Below are 22,500 nucleotides of genomic sequence, written 5' to 3' on the forward strand. Positions count from 1 at the left end.
CCCTGCCTTATAGGTTCGGGCGGGTTCTGGCTTTTTCTCCCCCCTCCCCTACGCAAAAGGAACACTTGACCTTACACTCGCTGCCTATCACGCGCGCACATTTTTTTCACACTCTATTCTCTCTATTTTACTTCCTGCCGGTCCCTTTGTGATAGCACATTGCGGCGTCTCTCGGAAAAGGACTTTCCCTAAGAGCGGGCAGTAGATAAAGAGCGGCGCTGAAAGGACCCGCTGTCACCTTATCGGAAGGCAGCGATAGCGGCCCGGGTGGAAGAAGAAGGCGGGGATGGAGGGGGACAGCCTGGATGTAGTGCAGCCATTAATGCATTGTCTCACATGCACTCCGAGGCGTAAACATTACCTGCAGACGGGCAGAAGAGACCCCTTGTTTGGTGGTGAAAAATGGAGCGTGAGGTGACATGACGGCACTCGCCGCTCGCCGCCTCCTCCTATACGAGCCGCCTCTTTTCTTCCCGAGCAAATTCATCTTGCCAATCCTCCCGGGAGGGTGCAGCTATGCGGCTCTGTTTACTGTGGCAGAAAGTTAATATAAATTTTCATCAGTGGGGGAAGTTTACACATATGATTCTATTTGTCCTTCATTATTAGCACCTGAGTCTGGGGCCCGGGTCGGCGTAATTGTCTACAGACGCGGGCCAAATAGATGCAAGGCAAAGGCAAATAAGCACAGCCCAAAATAATTTGATGCTTGTGTGTTACAATCCTCCGCCCGAGGAATTCTTAATCTAGAGAATCAATAAACAAGGAGAGATGAGAGGAGGAAAGGAATAAGGTGATGTGTGGTTAGGGGAGGGAGGCGTTTGGGGGACATTTTTTTCCCCCAAATACCACAAATGAGCAGGAGGCAGATTTGTTTATTTTGCAGTCAAGCAAGCGTTCATATGCAGACTGAATGATGAGTAGAAGGAAAAATAGCCACCTTGCTGATGAAATGCTCTTTTATAATAAATGGGTTGTACTTGTATAGCGCTTTTCTACCTTCAAGGTACTCAAAGCACTTTGACACTACTTCCACATTCACACACTGATGGAGGGAGCTGCCATGCAAGGCGCTAACCAGCACCCATCAGGAGCAAGAGTGAAGTGTCTTGCTCAGGACACAACAGGCGTGACGAGGTTGGTACTAGGTGGGCATCGAACCAGGGACCCTCGGGTTGCGCACGGCCACTCTTCCACTGCGCCACACTACTATTTGTATTATTATTGTTATTATGTGTTGTGGTGGAGAATGGCGTGTGGAGCACAATAGTTCATATGTCTGGGACCGCGACTGACGGATAATCCTTGATAAGGACGGGAATGGAAAAGCGGTGTTCCCAGAGTATCAATTCCTTGGAATCGCTCGCCATCTAATCAAATGGTTCTCTTATTAATCCTTCCGGTTGCGTAATGAGGTCAGATTGCACAACGGTTGACTACATTTTACAAGAAAAGATTGCAACAGTAGTCGCCCTTTAAGACTTTTCACGGGATTTTGATGGGCCTGAAATTTAAATGATTGCATTTCTGACTTTTTAAGATTCCGCGGTGAGCCTGTGCTGTCATTACCACTCTTACAGTTTTACTACCAAATGCAAGCTTGTTTAGTGACCACACCACGATGTGAAGTTTATCAGTATCGAATTGGTTGTCTAAAAAACAAAAACAAAAACACACAAAAACTAAGCCCCAGAGAGCAAGAGGGAAGAAGAGCGACTAAGAGTTTATCTTTTTTTCTGGCATTCTTCCACACGCCGATTCCTCCCCAAAGAAAACTCCCACACTGTGATTTAGTACGCAGTCTTAGTTTTGTGGAAGTTGTTCAACATCTGTGGGACATTCCGCCTCTGTATTAAATTAACATACCGTATCTCCTTAATTTGCCGCCGGGGCGCTAATTAATTTAAAACCTCTTCTCACTCCTGCGCTTACCAAAGGCATGCGGTAAAAGTAAGCATGCGCTTTTTTTTTTTTTGTGATTATTGTTTTGTATTGATCAAGCCCTGTAACTTTTTTTTTTTTTCCCCTCTAAATGTGAACGGTGGACAGGCCCTCGGGAGGTGATCTTGTGAACACTTCCTGAGGATCCTTGATGCCGAGGTATGTTCATCCATTTTAAAGTGATCGTGAGCTGCAGCGGGATGGATGGATATATGTATATGTAGTGAGTCTTATTCTGCGTTGTGTACTTTTTTATAAGTAGGAGACGCGCCACCCTTCCGTCGTTTCATCCTTTATTAGACACTTTTGTTGGAAACATGAAACACATACACAGGTCTCTACTTTTCTGGCGGAGTGATACCTCATCAGCAAAAGTCCGATAGAAGAGGAAGTAAACAACATTCATTCATATAAAATAATAATTTAAATTACATTAACAAAAACGTTTTATCACAAAAAATAATAATAATAATACACAAATCTACATACCTTTGTTGGAAACATGAAACACATACACAGGTCTCTACTTTTCTGGCGGAGTGATACCTGCGTAAACACCATGTGTAATTATGACCAAACATCTTCACGGTGGGAGAGGGGTTAGTGCGTCTGCCTCACAATACGAAGTTCCTGCAGTCCTGGGTTCAAATCCAGGCTCGGGATCTTTCTGTGTGGAGTTTGCATGTTCTCCCCGTGAATGCGTGGGTTCCCTCCGGGTACTCCGGCTTCCTCCCACTTCCAAAGACATGCACCTGGGGATAGGTTGATTGGCAACACTAAAATTGGCCCTAGTGTGTGAATGTGAGTGTGAAAGTTGTCTGTCTATCTGTGTTGGCCCTGCGATGAGGTGGCGACTTGTCCAGGGTGTACCCCGCCTTCCGCCCGATTGTAGCTGAGATAGGCGCCAGCGCCCCCCGCGACCCCAAAAGGGAATAAGCGGTAGAAAATGGATGGATGGATGGATCTAAAAACATTCGACGCTCTAATCCTTACTTAACAAAATTGTGCATAAAAAAAATACTTCAAACAACACATCACTTGTACCTACAACATTAATGTTTTAACTTTTAAAGTAATATGAAAGTTTAGAAATAATATTTACACAAGAAACACAGAGCAATGAAGAACTATTACCTCATCATCAAAAGTCCGATAGAAGAGGAAGTAAAAATCCGAAAAAGCCGCAGAGTCACTTCCTGCACCGGACATCCGGTTCTTCAAAATAAAACCAATACTTCAAAATAAAACATAACACCCTGTCTCGTTCATAATATAGCGCAACAACATTACACTATTACATATATATATATGTATATATATATATATATATGTATATATATATATGTATATATATATATATATATAGATATGTGTGTGTACGTATATATATATATATATATATATATATATATGCTTGTGTGTATATATATATATATACAATATTTGGGTATATTTTCTAATAATGTCTGTACTGTAAACCTTGAGTTGTTAAAGTCCATGTGCAGCTCTCTCCTCAAGTGTGTATGTGTGTGTGTATGAGTGGATGTGACTGTTTATCATTTTAACTGTAAAATCTAATAAAATATATTTACAAAAAAAAAAAAAAGTAAGCATGCGCTAATTATTTTAAAACATCTTCTCACTCTTACCACTTACCAAAGGTATGCAGTAAAAATTTGAGTGGGATGTACGCTTGGACCTTAAATCCTACTGAAAAGCTCTTAATCTTCTTCCCTTTATGCGATTTCAAATTACCGGTATTGAAATCAGCCTTCTTCATTTTGAAAATGACGACAGGGGAAGTGTCACTCGTGACGTCACGAGTTTGACCAGGCGGTAATACTATGCATGTTGGGATGTCGCATGGCTGCAGTTGTGTGTCCCCGAGTATGCAAGAATCCAGGAGAGTTGCGTGGAGGTAAGATGAATTTAATACACAAAAGAAAATAACAAAAGCAAACATAAAGCAGTCGTGCAGATAAACGTTCTCAACATAATATTATCATCGAGCACTGAGGAGTGCTCGAGTGAAACATAAATAGACACTAGTGTGATTGACAGCAGGTGTGAACCGCTGCCAATCAACGAAAAGAGAAAAATAGTGCTCCGTGAATAAAAACAGGAAATACAACAAAATAAGAGCACTGAACCGGAAGTAAATACAAAAACACAAAAAACTAACAGAAATGAAGTGACACATCGTTACAGGACCTCCCCCTCAAGGAACAGATACCAGATGTTCCCTGGGAAAGAAAAAAAAATGGAAAAAAGTCCAAAATGTAAGGGAGGGTGGAGGGAGGATTTGGTGGAGGGTTGCCAAACCTCGTGTCCCCGCAGCCAGCGAGGGAAAGTCAGGTGGCGGCGCCGCGTAGAGCGCCGCTGGAACTGGCGAGGCGGGCGGCCAGGGAACGGCCAAATCACTGGCCGAAAAAGAGGAGAGTGCGCAGGGCACGGCCACATCCACGGCCGACGTAGAAGCGGGCGCGCTGAAGCAGGCCGGGAAGCAGAAGACGTAACCGGCGGCGTGGAAACCGCAGGCGTCATCGGCGGCGTGAAAGCGGCAGACGTCATCGGCGGCGTGAAAGCGGCAGACGTCATCGGCGGCGTGAAAGCGGCAGACGTCATCGGCGGCGTGAAAGCGGCAGACGTCATCGGCGGCGTGAAAGCGGCAGACGTCATCGGCGGCGTGAAAGCGGCAGACGTCATCGGCGGCGTGAAAGCGGCAGACGTCATCGGCGGCGTGAAAGCGGCAGACGTCATCGGCGGCGTGAAAGCGGCAGACGTCATCGGCGGCGTGAAAGCGGCAGACGTCATCGGCGGCGTGAAAGCGGCAGACGTCATCGGCGGCGTGAAAGCGGCAGACGTCATCGGCGGCGTGAAAGCGGCAGACGTCATCGGCGGCGTGAAAGCGGCAGACGTCATCGGCGGTGTTGAAGCGGCAGGCGTCATCGGCGGCGTGAAAGCGGCAGATGACGCCGGGCGAGGAGCAGCAAATGCTGGCCGAGGAATAGCGGATGCCGGCGGTGACGAAGCCCGGCGTGGTGCTGCTCTTGGCGGCGTTGGGGCTCGGCGTGGAGCCGGCGTTGGGGCTCGGCGTGGAGCCGGCGTTGGGGCTCGGCGTGGAGCCGGCGTTGGGGCTCGGCGTGGAGCCGGCGTTGGGGCTCGGCGTGGAGCCGGCGTTGGGGCTCGGCGTGGAGCCGGCGTAGGGGCTCGGCGTGGAGCCGGCGTAGGGGCTAGGCGTGGAGCCGGCGTAGGGGCTAGGCGTGGAGCCGGCGTAGGGGCTAGGCGTGGAGCCGGCGTTGGGGCTGTGCGAAAGCCCGCCAGGCACGTAGATGTCTCCGTGGAAGGAGACGCTTGCGAAGATGACAGCAGTGTGTGCCTGGCTGCACCGCAGTGTATTGTGGGCCCCCCTCCACTAGGCGGCTGCCAGAAACCGTCCACACTTGCGGGAAGACATGCCTGCTCGTCGGCGTCCCCCGGTGCGAAAACCAGGGACGGGCGGGAGGAGGCCAGGAAGAGGGACGAAGACACGTCCCGCGCCGAGTCCCAGCAGGAGGACAAAAGTGACCTCACTGTGGGCTCCACTGGAGCTCTCGGCGATCCAAAAAAGAGAGCGGGAGCTGGCAGAAAGAGCAGCCGGGGAGCAGCCGCTGGAAGCTGCGTAGGAGCAGGGAGAAGCAGCTCAGCAGACGACGGGAAGGATGGCGGCGGCGGACGTGCCGGTCGGAGAGCCGCAGTAGGCGACGGAGCCGCAGGAGCCGCGAGACGTGAAGGAGGAGGTGGGCGCGCCGGTCGGTGAGACGTAGCCGGCAGCGTTGCCGAGAGGAAGGATGGCGGCGGAGGACGCGCCGGTCGGTGAGCCGTAGCCGGTAGCGTTGCCGCGGGAGCCGCGAGGCATGCAGGAAGTGGCGGACGTGCTGGTCGGAGAGCCGTAGTCAGCCGTCGAGCCGAGAGGAAAGATGGCGGCGGGGGACGCGCCGGTCGGAGAGCCGAAGCCGGTGGCGTTGCCGCGGGGAGAGGGTCCGCGTCTGTAGGCTGGGACCGCACAAACCTGGCCTTCAAGTCCTCCAGGAATTGTGCGGTCCAGAACGTCGGCTGAGGATTGCCGACAGGGATTCTCGCGAGGACACTTTCTTCTGGCTCGATGATACTGTTGGGATGTCGCATGGCTGCAGTTGTGTGTCCCCGAGTATGCAAGAATCCAGGAGAGTTGCGTGGAGGTAAGATGAATTTAATACACAAAAGAAAATAACAAAAGCAAACATAAAGCAGTCGTGCAGATAAACGTTCTCAACATAATATTATCATCGAGCACTGAGGAGTGCTCGAGTGAAACATAAATAGACACTAGTGTGATTGACAGCAGGTGTGAACCGCTGCCAATCAACGAAAAGAGAAAAATAGTGCTCCGTGAATAAAAACAGGAAATACAACAAAATAAGAGCACTGAACCGGAAGTAAATACAAAAACACAAAAAACTAACAGAAATGAAGTGACACATCGTTACAATGCATGCGCTAATTATTTTGGGAAGCGAGTTTGACGCGGCAGTAATTCAAGGCAGGCGCATACTAAATGCCCTGCGGCAATTCAAGGAAATACGGTAATTTAAAACCTCTTCTATGCTATAACGCTGAGAGAATCTCCGAGAATCTGGGGAAATCACTGCTCGTAAGCGGCAAGGTCGAAAAACAACATTGAATTCCCGTGACCTTCGATTACTCAGGCGGTACTGCATCCAAAACCGACATCAGTGAGTAAAGGATATCCCCACATGGGCTCAGGAACACTTTAGAAAACCCACTGTCAGTAACTGCAGTTTGTCACTACATCTGTGAGTGCAAGTTAAAACTCTACTATGCAAAGTCAAAGCCATTTATCAACAACACCCAGAAACGCCGCCGCTATACTGGGCCTGAGCTCATTTAAGATGGACTGATGCAAAGTGTAAAAGTGTTCTGTGGTCTGACGAGTCCAATCGAATATAGGTTGAAAAGGATTTGCAAATTATTGTAACATGTTTTTTAATTTACAATTTACACAACGTGCCAACTTCACTGGTTTGGGTTTTGTAAAACGGAGTGTGACAGTTTTTTACCGTCGTCGTGCGGGTTCCACTGACCACCAAGGAAGGACATCTCTTTTGCAAGTTTGACTGTTGTTTATTTTGCAATATATAAAAAGTCTTTTGCGCCGTTGCCCCTCCCGCTGCTCGCTCTTCCGTGGCGCTCTTTAGTCGGCCACATCTCCGTCGTTCTTGCTCTTCAGGCACTCCCTGTTCTCCACCTCCTTCTCCCCTTTTATACTCTGTTAGGAGATACATTAATTGTTTCCCGGTGTGCGATCCACACACCTGAATTCGATTGTGGCATCTCTCCGCTCGGTCGTCATCTGCGCCTCCTCGCCGCCATCTTGGGCCGGGCTCCAGCGTGCCCTGTCGGACCATCGGTTTAGCCTCTCCACACGGAACAATATACCTCTGCCTTGTTTTTAACATACACTTAAGCCTACTACGCTACTGTATTTTAATGTTGGAGCCAAGTGTTTTTGAAGGCGGTAAGCTCAATTTGAGCGTTTAAAGGCCTACTGAAAGCCACTACTAGCGACCACACAGTCTGATAGTTTATATATCAATGATGAAATATTAACATTGCAACACATGCCAATACGGCCGCTTTAGTTTACTAAATTGCAATTTTGAATTTACCCGCGAGGTATCCTGTTGAAAATGTCGCTGGAATGATGACGCTTATGTTGACGTTTATGTTGACGCGTGCTTGTGACGTTATTGGTTGGAGCGGACATTTTAACCCAGCACCACTCCCGGCTAAAAGTCGTCTGCTTTAATCGCATAATTACACAGTATTTTGGACATCTGTGTTGCTGAATTTTTTGCAATTTGTTCAATTAATAATCGAGACGTCAAAGAAGAATGCTGTTGGTGGAAAGCGGTGGATTGCAGCTGCCTTTAGCAACCAAAACACAGCCGGTGTTTCTTTGTTTGTTGTGAAGCTTTAACACAGAGCAGTCAAGCGAACATGTTTCTCTACCACATGTTAACCAATTGTGATATTAAGTCGGCTCTTACCAGAGACTTCGGGGAAATTAAGCGACCTCCTGCAGCTGTCAAAAAGGCAGCTGTAATCTTGGCTCCTCCATTGGCTTCTCTTAGAGACACTGGCGTTCACCGCAGCCATCCGACTTTCAGGTGTGACTTTATAATCTCACGAAAAAACAATATTAACACAATAAGGAGAACAGGGATTTTCCAGAATTATCCTAGTAAATGTGTCTAACACTGCCACCGCCTTTTCTTGATTAAAAAAATAAAATAATAATAATTGTGCTTCACTCTAACTTTCCTCATCCACGAATCTTTCATCCTCGCTCTAATTAACGGGGAAATCGTCGCTCTCTCGGTCGGAATCTCTCTTTCTGCTGGTGGCCATGAATATAAACAATGTTCCGATGTGAGGAGCTCCACAACCCGTGACGTCACGCGCACATTGTCTGCTACTTCCGGTACAGGCAAGGCTTTTTTATTAGTGACCAAAAGTTGCGAACTTTATGGTGGATGTTCTCTACTGAATCGTTTCAGCAAAAATATGGCAATATGGCGAAATGATGAAGTATGACACATAGAATGGACCTGCTATCCCTGTTTAAATAAGAAAATCTTAAAGGCCTACTGAGAGCCACTACTAGCGACCACGCAGTCTGATAGTTTATATATCAATGATGAAATATTAACATTGCAACACATGCCAATACGGCCGCTTTAGTTTACTGAATTGCAATTTTAAATTTCCCGCTGAGTTTCTTGTTGAAAACATCGCGGACTAATGACACGTGTGCGTGACGTCACGAGTTGGAGGGGACATATTATCCCAGCACCACTTGCGGCTAAAAGTCGTCTCTTCTCATCGCATAATTCCACAGTATTCTGGACATCTGTGTTGCTGAATCTTTTGCAATTTGTTCAATTAATAATGGAGACGTCAAAGAAGAAAGATCAATCAATCAATCAATCAATGTTTACTTATATAGCCCTAAATCACTAGTGTCTCAAAGGGCTGCACAGACCACCACAACATCCTCGGTAGGAAAACTCACACCCAGTGGGATGGAGGTGGGAGGCTTTTAGCCTTTAGCCACTCAAACACACGGTGATTCCTTGTTTAAAATTCCCAGAGGTGAAGCTTTACTATGGATCAGAGCGGTCAAGCGAACATGGATCCCGACTACTTGTCAACCGGCAGGTTTCGGTGAGAAAATTGTGGTAAAAAGTCACCTCTTACCGGAGATCAGCGGAACTTCTGTCGTGCTGCTGCTGCCGTGACTAATTCCCTCAGAGACTGGCGTCACCACACCCGTGGCCACACCCCTCCGACTATCAGGTACTATTTAACTCACTAAAACACTAGCAACACAATAAGCAGATAAAGGATCTCCCAGAATTATCCTAGTAAATGTGTCTAAAAACATCTGAATCGCTCACAATGCAATCACCTTTTTTTTTCTTCTAGTCCTTCGCTATCAATATCCTCAGCCACGAATCTTTCATCCTCGCTCAATTTAATGGGGAAAATGTCGTTTTCTCGATCGGAATAGCTCTTTTTGTTGGAGGCTCCCATTATAAACAATGTGAGGATGTGAGGAGCCCTCACACTGGTGATGTCATCGTCTGCTACTTCCGGTACAGGCAAGGCTTTTTTATTAGCAACCAAAAGTTGTGAACTTTATCGTCAATGTTCTCTACTAAATCCTTTCAGCAAAAATATGGCGAAATGATGAAGTATGACACATAGAATGGACCTGCTATCCCCGTTTAAATAAGAAAATATCATTTCAGTAGGCCTTTAAAGGGGAACATTATCAGCAGACCTATGTAAGCGTCAATATATACCTTGATGGTGCAGAAAAAAGACCATATATTTTTTAACTGATTTCCGAACTCTAAATGGGTGAATTTTGGCGAATTAAACGCCTTTCTGTTTATCTCGCTGGAGGCGATGACGTCAGAATGTGACGTCGCCGAGGTAACACACCCGCCCTTTTAATTTTCAACACATTACAAACACCGGGTCTCAGCTCTGTTATTTTCCTTTTTTTTTGACTATTTTTTGGAACCTTGGAGACATCATGCCTCGTCGGTGTGTTGTCGGAGGGTGTAACAACACTAACAGGGAGGGATTCAAGTTGCACCACCGGCCCCAAGATGCCAAAGTGTCTGCCACCAGACCCCCATTGAATGTGCCAGAGTGTCTCCATATTTGACCGGCGATACTAAGACAGACATGGCACAGAGATGTATGGATAACCTGCAGATGTATTTGCAACGATAGTCAACAAAATCACAAAGGTGAGTTTTGTTGATGTTGACTGCCAGCTAATCGATGCTAACATGCTATTTACCGACGGTGCTAAAGCAGACATGGCACAGAGATGTATGGATAACCTGCAGATGCATTTGCAACGATAGTCAACGAAATCACAAAGGTGAGTTTTGTTGATGTTGACTGCCACCTAATCCATGCTAACATGCTACGCTAATCGATGCTAACATGCTATTTACCGGCAGTGCTAAAGCAGACATGGCACAGAGATGTATGGATAACCTGCAGATGCATTTGCAACTATATTACGTTTCCTTCCACCCACATTTAATGCGAAACAAAGACTTACCAATCGACGGATTTAAGTTGCTCCAGTGTCAAAAGATGCGAAAGTCCTGATCGTTTAGTCCGCACATTTTACCGGCGATGCTAACGCAGCTATTCGGCCATGCTATGGCTATGAATAGCGTCAATAGCTATTCGCTCAATAGCTTCAGTTTCTTCTTCAATATTTTCATACTCCAACCATCTGTTTCAATACATGCGTAATCTGTTGAATCGCTTAAGTCGCTGAAATCCGAGTTTGAATCCGAGCTAATGTCGCTATATCTTGCTGTGGTATTCCCATTGTTTGTTTACATTGGCAGCACTGTGTGACGTCACAGGGAAATGGCCAGTGTCTTCGCAGAGAGTGAAAATAAGGCACTTTAAAACTTTATTTAGGGATATTCCGAGACCGGTAAAATTTTGAAAAAAACTTCAAAAAATACAACAAGCCACTGGGAACTGATTTTTATTGTTTTTAACCCTTTTGAAATTGTGATAATGTTCCCCTTTAAGCTGGACATCAAGCAAAAATGGGAAAGAATTCCGCCTGAAAAGTTTAAAAAATTGCTCTCCTCAGATCCCCAATGTTTCCTGTGTGTTGTTAAAAGGAAAGGCCATGTAACACAGTGTTAAAAATGCCCCTGTGACAACTTTTTTGCTAAGTTATTTAAAAAAACAACCTGATTTTTATTGTTTTTAAACCTTTTGAAATTGTGATAATGTTCCCCTTTTAAAACTGGCGTTGAAGCAACATTTTGCAGCACAAAGCGAAGTCAAAGGCAGCTGTCCTGTGGACTTGATAACATTATTGCCGCTGTTTTTTTGAGCGAGCACTAATTGGAGACCCCGGTGGTTGTTTGCTTTTGTGCAGCGTTTAATTAAACAGAGGCCTGAGTGGGAGTATTCGGAGCTTCTGCTGCTCATTCCAATCAGCCCTGTCTGTTTGTTCAGCTGAAATGCTCGTTTTCAATGCCATGCGACTCCATACACACGTTAATATTGCATGTGTGTGTGTGTGTGTGTGTGTGTGTGTTTACGCGCCCACCCGCCCGTGCGGCGCTTGTCAACGCCGTCAGCGGTGGTTCTGGCCGACAGCCCGGCGGCGTGTCGAACAGCAGCCCCCTTTTTCCCTCCCTCGACCGAACACAACGCAAAACATCTGTTTCGCCCCGGCCGCCGTGTTTACAGCCACCCTTTCCCCGCACCCGTCCACCTGTACCGCCCGCCGCCGTTCCAATATCCGCCACATTCCCATAACAACAGCACCGAGCCGGGAAGTGATCTCCGCTGTCCAAACACAATGTCACGGCTCCTCAGACGTGTCCAATTCCGATGTCACGGCTGCGTAAGTCCCGGCGTCTCCAGGTGGATTTGGAAAGATTCTTAGCGGTTGGCTTATTCCTTGTGTACACACGCACCTCCGCACACAATAAGCAAAGCAATCTGGAGATTTGTAATGCTTTTTTTGGCCCGGCGTGGCTAATGTGCTTCATGCTTGTTTAAGGTCTTTGCATGCTCCTTTACAAAGGTGCATTGTGATGTCTGCTCCTTATTACCTGGCTCTCTATTTCAATGTAGTATTTTGTCCCCCCCCCCCCCCTCTGCATGCCTATTAATGTAGCCCGGGAATGTCTGTGTAAACATTCTTGTTTCTCGCTGCCTTTTTCGCATAATAGTCGCCTGTATCGCCTTTCTCCTGACCTCACTATCTGAAACCAATTACACCCGTTCCGTCTTATTTTCCTAAGGATCCCCGTGTCGCGGTCTCGGTCGCCCCGGTTATTTCGCCCTCCTCGTATTTATTTTATTTTTTTTCCCAAGCTCAGTGATAGATATCAACATCAAATATGCCTCTGAGTGCTTTGTTATTTATACAGCAGCCCCGCTCGCTCATTCTCAAGAATGTGTCACATTGTGCTGTTTATACACCGTGCGCATTAATAGACCGCGCATGTCATCCGTTTGCGTGCGGCAACCCCGTTTAAATAGACGACAGGTATGCTCTATGCGACGTATTTGTCCTCTCCGGCAAACTTTTTGATGACTTTTCTTTCCAATTTCTGCTGTTTGGTGACGCAAATTTACCGAGAGTCAACAAGAACGATGATGATCCAGAAACGTATGTTAGAGCCTCAATATAAGGAGGATGATCTACAAGTTTTAGAACATGGGTGTCAAACTCTGGCCCGCCATGTAATTTATTTTGGCCCTTGAGACAATATTAAATGAACACTAGAGCTGGCCCGCCGGTATTATACAGCGGCGGTGCATTCACCGCTAATTCTAATACTTGCCAACCCTCACAATTTTCCCAGGAGACTCCCGAATCTTTCCAATTTCTGCTGTTTGGTGACGCAAATTTACCGAAAGACAAAAACGATGATGATCCAGAAACGTATGTTAGAGCCTCAATATAAGGAGGATGATCTACAAGTTTTAGAACATGGGTGTCAAACTCTGGCCCGCCATGTCATTTATTTTGGCCCTTGAGACAATATAAAATTAACACTAGAGCTGGCCCGCCGGTATTAGATAGATAGATAGTACTTTATTGATTCCTTCAGGTGAGTTCCTTCAGGAAAATTAAAATTCCAGCAGCAGTGTACAGAGTTGAGATCAATTTAAAGAAAAAAGTAAAAAGTAAATAATGGGGGTTTAAAAGGAAACAAAATAGAGAAATATTACAAAAAGAATAAAAACAATGGGAATAACAATATAACAGTAAAATAAGAATATAACAAGACAAAGTAGGCAGTATGAAAACGTATTGCACTGTTATTGTTTTGCATCCCCTGTCATCCTAGTACCCCCCGCCCCCCGTCCCAGAGAGGAGTTGTACAGTCTAATGGCGTGTGGGACAAAGGAGTTCTTGAGTCTATTAGTCCTGCACTTGGGATGAAGCAGTCTAGAACTGAACAGGCTCCTCTGGCTACTGATAACACTATGCAGAGGGTGACTGGCATCATCCAGGATGCTCACTAGTTTGTCCACAGTCCTCTTCTCTGCCACCCTCACCAGTGTGTCCAGTTTCATTCCGATATTATATTATATTATACAGCGGCGGTGCATTCACCGCTAATTCTAATACTTGCCAACCCTCACGATTTTCCCAGGAGACTCCCGAATCTTTCCAATTTCTGCTTTTTGGTGACGCAAATTTACCGAGAGACAACAAGAACGATGATGATCCAGAAACGTATGTTAGAGCCTCAATATAAGGAGGATGATCTACAAGTTTTAGAACATGGGTGTCAAACTTTGGCCTGCCATGTAATTTATTTTGGCCCTTGAGACAATATTAAATGAACATTAGAGCTGGCCCACCGGTATTATACAGCGGCGGTGCATTCACCGCTAATTCTAATACTTGCCAACCCTCACAATTTTCTCAGGAGACTCCCGAATTTCAGTCTACCGGGGCAACCATTCTCCCGAATTTCTCCCGATTTCCACTTGGACAACAATATCGGCGGCGTGCCTTAAAGGTACTGCTTTTAGTGTCCTCTAAAACCTGTTGTCATGTCCGCTTTTCCGCCATACAATCAGCGTGCCGGCCCAGTCACGTAATATATGCGGATTCTACACACACACAAGTGAATGCAAGCCATACTTGGTCAACAGTCATACAGATCACACTGAGGGTGGCCTTATAAACAACTTTAACACTGTTACAAATATGCACCACACTGTGAACCCACACCAAACAAGAATGACAAAGACATTTCTGGAGAACATCCGCACTGTAACACAACATCAACACTACAGAACAAATACCCAGAACCCCTTGCAGCACTAACTCTTCCGGGACACTACAATATACACCCCGGCTACCAACAAACCTCGATTTTGCATGTCACTATAAAGTTATATAAGCCTTGCTTGTTCAATATTCAATGCAAAACTTGTTTAGGTCCCTATTAAAAGGTTAAGTTGTTCAACTTTGGCCCTCGGCTTTGTTCAGTTTAGAATTTTGGCCCACTCTGTATTTGAGTTCGACACCCTTGTTTTACAAGATTTGTGCTCAACTGATCCAGCTTTAGTGACAAACTAGCGCTTATCAAGACATACAAACTACGAACATAATAAAACAATCACTTACTGTACCATGTCTGCTCTCACATGGATGCCGACTGATGGGATGCTTATATTTTCCCGTCTAGATGAATTAATCATAATCCTCAAGAAGGCCATCTCAGATTCAGATTCAGAAATACTTGAGAGTTTCAGCACAATCCCATTCAAGATCAGACAAACATTACAGGGAGACAGAAAAAGGTACGCTGACGGGTCTGCCAACTTTCGGCGCTCCTTGCAATAAACAAGTAAACGAGTAAGCGTTGTGGAGGAGGAGGAGGAGGGGAGTAAAAATATATTCAGTCAAAGGCTAGACTCCAGTGAGGGGTTCCAGACTGAGGCCAAGCAAAAAAAACTCATAGCCGTAGCACACATAAACAAGTAATATAGAATAAACAAAACTTGCAACAGAGGGAAGGGAGTGGGAGCTACGGAGGCTGGCTGCTGCCGAATAAGCACTAGACAGCCATCCATCGCCCCTAAGGGATTTAAGCGTTGTGGGCGTTGGATGGGGGGGGGGGGGTACATTTGTGTGACAAGTGACAATCACCTACTGTACAATGTCTGCTCTCACATGAATGCCGACTAATGGGGTGTTTATACAGTATATTCCCGTCTAGATGTAGAATTAAGACACTTGTGATTTAGGGCTATATGAATAAACATTGATTGATTGCAACCCCCATGACCCCAAAGGGAATAAGCGGTAGAAATGGATGGATGATATATACATACATATATATATATATATATATATATATATATATACATATATATATATATATATATATATATATATATATATATATATATATATATACATACATACATACATACATACATTGTATATAGTTTTATGAGCGCAATCGTTTACTGGGGCGGCATAGCTCGGTTGGTAGAGTGGCCATGCCAGCAACTTGAGGGTTGCAGGTTCGATTCCTGCTCCCGCCATTCTCGTCACTGCTGTTGTGTCCTTGGGCAAGGCACTTTACCCACCTGCTCCCAGTGCCACCCACACTGGTTTAAATGTAACTTAGATATTGGGTTTCACTATGTAAAGCGCTTTGAGTCACTAGAGAAAAGCGCTATATAAATATAATTAACTTCACTTCACTTCACTCCCATTAGCTGCATTGTTAGCCACCTTTTACCTGCCGTATTTTACAAGTTGAAATGTAAAAAAACATAAAGAAAAATTAATGGGTTCTAGCTTGATAGCTAGCTAGCTGACAGGGAGACGGCATTGTATGAAAAATATAATTCAAACCAAAGTCTGCCAACTAAACGTTGTCTTTATACCTGCATGTGACTTTTTAAACATCACAAAATGCGTGTTTTTTTTATCTGAATATCTCTGTTGTTGTTTTGTTGTCATCGCTCTCTCCCCCCTCTAAACTGAGCCTACTCCCTCGCTCCCACCTTGTATATCAGTGTATAAAGAATAACACATTAAAGTTAAAGTACTAATGATTGTCACACACACCAGGTGTGGTGAAATTTGTCCTCTGTATTTGACCCATCCCCTTGATCACCCCCTGGGAGGTGAGGGGAGCAGTGGGCAGCAGCGGTGACGCGCCCGGGAATTATTTTTGGTGATTTAACCCCCAATTCCACCCCTTGATGCTGAGTGCCAAGCAGGGAGGTAATGGGTTCCAAATGTTATAGTCCTTGGTATGACTCGGCCGGGGTTTGAACTCACAACCTACCGATCTCAGGGCGGACACACTAACCACTAGGCCACTATTGCGCACTCCTTACATATTTTGCTGTGAATTTGTCTCATTCGTCTCTTCCACGAATGAGACAAAAAATATTATTTGATATTTTGTAAGCTGCAGTACATGATTTCCTTTTCGGTGCTTTTTTCTGTTCAACCCTTCTCAGTTTCTAAAAGTTAACGCCAGCGATGAAATGATCCATTTTAATAGCTACGGCAGTAGCATATAGCAGTTAGCATCCCATGACCCACAATGCACTTCTGCCATGACCCTCCCCCGCTGAATTCTTATTGGTCGACAAGTGTGTGACGATTGCTTACATTTTCTTCGTCTCGTCCGCGAATGAGATAAATAATATTATTTAATAATTTACGGTAATGTGTTAATAATTTCACACATAAGACGCTCGGAGTATAAGTCACACCCCCGGCCAAACTATGAAAAAAACTGCGACTTATAGTCCGAAAAATACGGTGTGTGTGTGTAGGGGATGCACACACACACACACCCACACACACACACACACACACACACACACACACACACACACGCGCATATCAAGCAGTGGCGACTGTGTTCCTCCTGTCAAGCAGACGGATCAATGCATTTAGGACCCGGTTCCCGAGTAAAGTGTTTGTTTACCCGAGAGCCTGTCTCCTCCCGTGCAGACACCCCCCCCCCCCCCCCTCCCCGACCGGGGGGGTGGCGACACTCCCCAGAGGGCCTAAAAAGCGTGGCAACTTATTTATTTTTTTTTTTCTCTGCCTCCTCAATCTCATTTTTTTTTTGTTTGCCGAGGATCTCAATGTACTTGTTCAAACATTGTTCCCACCTGCTGGTAAAGCCTTGCCATATGCACGCCCCGACTGACAAGCTAGCTGTTGCCATGGATACCGCCATGCATAGGAATAAGACAGTTTTGTTGTTGTTGTTGTTGTCTTTTCCCTCAGTTTCTGCTGACCTCAGCAAAAAGGAAGGAAGGTGTAAAGTTGCTGCAGTAATGTAGAGTAGCAGCTGTGCATGCAAGCCCAGCTGCTACTCGAGAATGAAATAAGGCTGAGCTCACACTAATGGTTTGGTACTTTGGTCCAAGCCCAACATTGTGTGCACTTTGGTGCGGCTCGCCTCGGTTTTTTTGTGCTGGGACCAAAGGCTGCACTGCAACTTCAGGTGTTGGGGTTAGGCTGCAGCAGTTCTTCTCGACCTGGTTAACATGCTTTATCAGTATCATGCTGTGACTGTCTCCAGCCGTCGTCGTGCGGGTTCTCAGGACCGCCAAGGAATTGGCATTCTGTCGAGCTTGTGTAGACTTCTTTTATTTTGCAATATTTAAGTCTCTTGCCGGTTTTCTTTGCAGTCTTCCCGTTTTGCTGCTCGCTCTTCCGCTCCAGCTTTTCGGCTGCATGCGTCGGCTTCCTTCTGGCTCCTTCTCTCTCCGTCTCTCCCCCCGGCGTTTATGGCTGCTGCCCTTTTACACAGTGTGAGAGGAGATTTAAATTGTGCCCAGCTGGAAAAACTGCGCACCTGATAATATTTGCGGGGTCGATTGCGGCGCGTCCCGCCTCGCTGCTTGCTCGCCGTCCACGCCTCCTCGCCACTATCTTGGGCCAGGCTACGGCGTGCTGTGCCTCGCTGTCGGACTGTCGGCCACGCCCCCTCGCCGCCATCTTGGGCCGGGCTCCGGCGTGCCCTGCCTCGCTGCCGGACTGCCGGCCACGCCTCCTCGCCGCCATGTTGCCGCGGGCTACGGTGTGCCCTGCCTTGCTGTCGGCTCCGCCTCTTCGCTCATGCTTCCAACCCCGCTTCGAAAAGCTGTTGTCATTTTTGTTTTGTAGGTTAAAGTGTTTTAAATGTTGTTGCTGATCAAATTAAATCAGTTTAGGCCTTCTCTGCTATCCTAACATATATCATAGATTAATAAAAGTTCATTTTAATCTACTTTCCATAAAGTATTCATCTTGTTCTCTTCATGTCTTATTAGGCTCCAGTGTTGCTTGTTTTTAGGTTAGAGTTTTTATCCAATCAGAATTCAGCTAGCTTTGTTGCCAGTGCTGTGTGAATTCTGCCTGTTAATAGACAGCTGCGATGGCCAATCAGATGACGGGTTTTTGACAGTAGCCCATCTAGGTAGCTTTACGTGGTTGTGATTGTGATTTTCACTTGGCGCTCCCAAGCGAGTATCCAATCACAAGTTTTAATTTGCGAAAAAGCAGGACGTGGCAATGGGGCCTCACCCGGCCAGCGGAGAAATCATCGGTACTCATTTTTTTAACTCACAAAAGAGAGCAAAACTATTTATTTTTACATGTTTAATGTTTTTAAAAATCATTTTAATTTTGACAGTACCACTTACTATATGTTTTAAATGGTTTATTCATTTTTAAATGTGCCGAAACGTAGCTTGTTTTGGGGATTCAATGCCCAGGAGTGGAAAAGTGGGTTTCTGTGTGGTGTTTCTCCAGCCGTGGTCATATGGTGACATAAATTATGGTATTTTGAGGGGTATTTATTAAAGTCGGACTAAGTAGGACATCACTGAAGGCCTCGGTAGGAAACGCACAACCCGCCACTGAATTAATTGTTTTGGACTAAATTAATTTGCACCGGTCACCCAATGGGTTGAGAGTTTTTTGTCGTTGTGGTTTGTGCAGCCCTTTGAGACATTTGTGTTTAAGGGCAATATAAGTCAACTTTGATTGGTTGATTGAAATATTTCTCCATTTTTATGAAAAAAGACCAAGAATACAAAATAACCCAAAACTATTTATTTCCCTCCCCTTTTTTTTGCTTTTTTAAAAAATTTTTTTTTACTAAAAACAGAGACTATTTTTTAATGAAATTCCACTAAATGTGTCCGAGATGACAATTATCTTTAGTACTGTATATTAATAGTAACAACAACAAAAGAACATTTCAATAATTGCAAATTTGCACTTTGCTTCGGTATTTTTGTAATCGGACCAAGAGCTGAATATTACAGATTATTTTCAAAAAGCCGTGACTGGATTGGCCACCTTTTTTATGAAATATTATTGAATATTATTATTCCAAAACCAAAACAATGTCATCTGGCTGTCATTTTTTTAATGTAATAAGATACTCCCACTCAGATTATTAGTGATGCCAACATGAAAATGTTATATCAAGGTTATTTCGGCCAAGAATGATCACGTTTGTCATTCTTACCACAGTATATGAATGTTCTCAAAAAGTACTCATACACATAACCAAGTTTTATCCAAAAAAATATATATATAAAAAAATAGCCCCCAATATACTTTCTGGAAAATAAATATGTTATATGTAGTTTCATTTTAGTGCTCGAATATGTTTGTATTTTTCTGTGTTAATTTGTAAAAGTTGTGTTTTTTCAATGATAAAATAAAAAAATATGCATTGCGTCATGTCCGGTTTGGCAAATTGACTTCCTGTTCTATTCATGAAGTGTCGATCAATCTCTCCGCTCTACGTTCAATTTGCACAATTTAATATCTCAGTTGCTCAGACAGAAATGTGTTTGCATAATTTTGGATTGGATGTCTTCTTTTAATGGGGAACAACGTTAATGTTTCTTGTTTTCATGTTAGTTTCTCCACTAAATGAGCCGTGTCCAAGTTTAGTTGTCAGTCAGGGTTTTTTTTACCATATTTTAAAATGGTTACAGTATTTCCTTGAATTGCCGCCGGGCCACTAATTAATTTAAAACCTCTTCTCACTCCGGCGTCTACCAAAGGCATGCGGTAAAAAATTTGAGTGTGATGTAAGGGTACCATTATGAAAAGCACATTTAATTAAAAAAAAACCGTTATTATGGTCTTACTTTTACTTATAAATGAAGTCCATGCGCAGCTCCTTCTGATCAAAAGCATCGATAACTTGTTTATAGAAGTCTTCCTTATCTTTCTTCAGTTTTAAAAGTCTCTCTGTCTCGATGGAGATCTTCCTTTATTACCTCCTGCTTTGATTGAAAGTCCAGTTTAGAAAACTGTTTTATTTTAGATATGTAATCCTCCATGTTAAAAGTGCAAGCGAGAGGAAAAAATAAAGGATCGCTGCTCACTCTTGCTGCTTGTTGTCACTTCTTCTGCAGCCGAGTAATCGCAAGAAGGATCACTAGCGCCCTCTACCACCAGGAGGTCATTTAATGACTCATATTTGACACACGCAGCTACGGTATATTAATAAAACATAGCTGCTTACTGTTCTTTTTAGCATATTCAATAGCTTGGACCTTAAATCCTACTGAATAGCTCTTAATCTTCTTCCCTTTATGCGATTTCAAATTTTTTAAATCAGCCTCCTCCATTTTGAAAATGATGACAGGTGAAGTGTCACTCGTGACGTGATGAGTTTGACCCGGCGGAAATTCTAGGCATATGCTAATTATTTTTGCGAAACGAGTTTGACCGGGCGGAAATTCTAGACATGCGCTAATAAAAATAATATTTTGCGAAACGAGTTCGACCCGGCGTAATCCTGAGCCGGCGGTAATGCTAAGCATGCGCTAATTATTTCGCGAAACGAGTTTGACCCGGCAGTAATTCTAGGCAGGCGCATGCTATATAACCGGCGGCAATTCAAGGAAATACGGTACACTAACCGTGGGAAGTTTTACTGTGATCTGTAATTATACCGTTATATCGTCACATGCCTATTTCCCACACAAGATGACAAACATCGCCGGAAAAACAAATCAATTTTCCGTTATTTAGACAAATTTACAGCGTTTGTGTCAGGTTCAAACACTGATGACATCTATTAAGCAGACAAGAAGCAAGAAACCATGCAGAGACAGAGTTCATTTAGCTCATGAGGAGAACGCATGGAGCTGCACACTTAGTCACAGTCTCGCCCTACGCTCTAAGATACAGATCCAGCGTCTCTCAATTTATTCAGGAGTTTCCCAGTCAACATCAGTGAGGCCGCCTCTAAAAGGAATGGTCACATATATTATGCAAAGCAGGTCCGGTACGCAGAATACGTGACGGAATGGGCCTTTTGATTTTCTTGTTACTGCTTTGTCTGCGTGCTGTCATCTTATCTTCGTTGAGGTCCTTGAAGTCCTTGGCTGTCAGCGGGCTAAAAAAAAGATAACATGCGTGGCTGAGGCCACCTCTCCGACAAGAACTTTTGTCCTTGCACAGATAGAAAACATGCAGCCAGAGCTCAATAGCTAATAACTATAGCAACATACTTTAAACATAGTAAAGTTTGTGTGATAATATACATACATGATTATTTTAACAGTTTGCTTGCTCCGCCAGGGATATCGAGATTGATCAAAGTAGCCCTACAACACAAACGTTTTGTTCATCTTTTGTCCGAACCAGGCGCGTCACAATCCTTCTTTTTTTTTTATGTTGGCAAACCCATTCCAGGGCTTCCAAGGACATTTCCTCCAGTTTACAAATAGGAGCGCTCCATTCACGCCGTGCCCTCTGTTTGATTTCCTCCTTTGCTTCTGGTATAAGATGCCGGCCATCGAGTTAATTCATTCCAAAAGTAATCTGATGTTGATTTTTGTCCACTTTAATGACAGCTCCCGGGGACACTTCACACAGTGCTACCTCCACTTCAAATTGATATTATGAATATGCAAATGCGCTCAGTAATGTGCGAGAGAGAAGTGGCTATTTCAGTTGAGCACACACTAGACAGGTCAATTCTACTGATGATTTTTTTTTTTTTTTTTTTTACACCCACCCCACCATAGTTAATGATAATAATAGTAATAGATTTCATTTGTAAGAAAACACTTTACGTTGAGCAAACAACCTCAAAGTGCCACAGTGTAAAAAACTAGTAATAATAAAAAGATAATAAAAATAAATGAAATATAAAACCAGAAACAGCTCAGTAGCTAAAACGAGCATGCATATCTATAAAAAGGCTTTTTTAAAAAGGTGTGACAGACTTGCCGTCGTCGTGCGGGTTCCATGGACCACTCAGGAAGGACATTGCTTAGCAGGTTTGACTCTTGTTTATTCTTTCAATAACACAAGCTTGTCTGCGGTCGGGTAACTTTTCAGCTCCTTCTCCGCTGCTCTCTCCTCGGTCGCTTTTCAGCCGGCCGCGTCTCCGTCTCTCGTGTGCTCTTTGGCGC

General features: G+C 44.6%; 1 protein-coding gene and 1 long non-coding RNA gene across 2 annotated transcripts in view; one reads left to right on the forward strand and one right to left on the reverse strand.

The window, feature by feature from the left end:
• The window catches only part of LOC133559947 (uncharacterized), a 12,725-nt gene extending 9,635 nt beyond the window's left edge, over positions 1–3,090 (reverse strand). The window contains exons 1-4 of the long non-coding RNA XR_009808353.1: positions 2,990–3,090; positions 2,246–2,487; positions 613–746; positions 362–531 (exon numbers count right to left, since the gene is read on the reverse strand). This is a non-coding gene — a long non-coding RNA (uncharacterized LOC133559947). The remainder of the gene's footprint in view (positions 1–361; positions 532–612; positions 747–2,245; positions 2,488–2,989) is intronic.
• Positions 1–22,500, forward strand: part of LOC133561239 (forkhead box protein P2-like) — a 289,077-nt gene that overhangs the window by 153,911 nt on the left and 112,666 nt on the right.

The sequence above is a fragment of the Nerophis ophidion genome, linkage group LG10 (genome assembly GCF_033978795.1).
Source record: "Nerophis ophidion isolate RoL-2023_Sa linkage group LG10, RoL_Noph_v1.0, whole genome shotgun sequence".
Lineage (NCBI taxonomy): Eukaryota > Metazoa > Chordata > Actinopteri > Syngnathiformes > Syngnathidae > Nerophis > Nerophis ophidion.